Here is a 614-nt window from a genome sequence, read left to right as displayed (position 1 = left end):
CTTCATTCCTTTATCTATTCATTTCATTAATTCCTTCTTTTTCTTTTCTTCTTTTGTTTTTCTTTCATTTTTTTTATCTTTCTTTCTTTCTTCATCTATTCATTTTTATTAATTCCTTCCTTTTCTTTTATTCTTTCTACCTTCTTTTCTTTAATTCATTCTTACCTTCTTTATTCTTTCTTTTTGTATTTTTTATTTCCTTCCTTTCTTCCTATGTTTCCCTTTCCGTCCTACCATTCATTCATTATTTCCTACTTTCCTTCCTACCAGTTCTTTCTTTATTTACTTCTTTCTCTTTTTTTCCGTTCTTTTCTTTTTTCTCTCTAAACAAGTCAATAATATACTACAAACATTTCGATTATTTTCAATCAGGTAAAAAGACAACCCGAGAATCAACCGTTACGCTGAATTGAAGTACATGAATGCACAATTGAAACATGTCAAAGGTTACTGGGAATTCTAAATCACTAAAAATAGTTTGATATTGAACTAGAATTCGTAAACAACTGTAAATTTGCACACGATTCACTACGCACCACCATTGTGAATTGATGTAGCCAAAATATATAATACTGCTACTACCAGACCCATATAATATTGTTGCTTTGATCAAA

This window comes from Lytechinus variegatus, chromosome 9 (assembly GCF_018143015.1).
Source record: "Lytechinus variegatus isolate NC3 chromosome 9, Lvar_3.0, whole genome shotgun sequence".
Taxonomy (NCBI): domain Eukaryota; kingdom Metazoa; phylum Echinodermata; class Echinoidea; order Temnopleuroida; family Toxopneustidae; genus Lytechinus; species Lytechinus variegatus.
The sequence above is the reverse complement of the archived record's forward strand: the minus strand, read 5'-3'. Positions refer to the sequence as shown.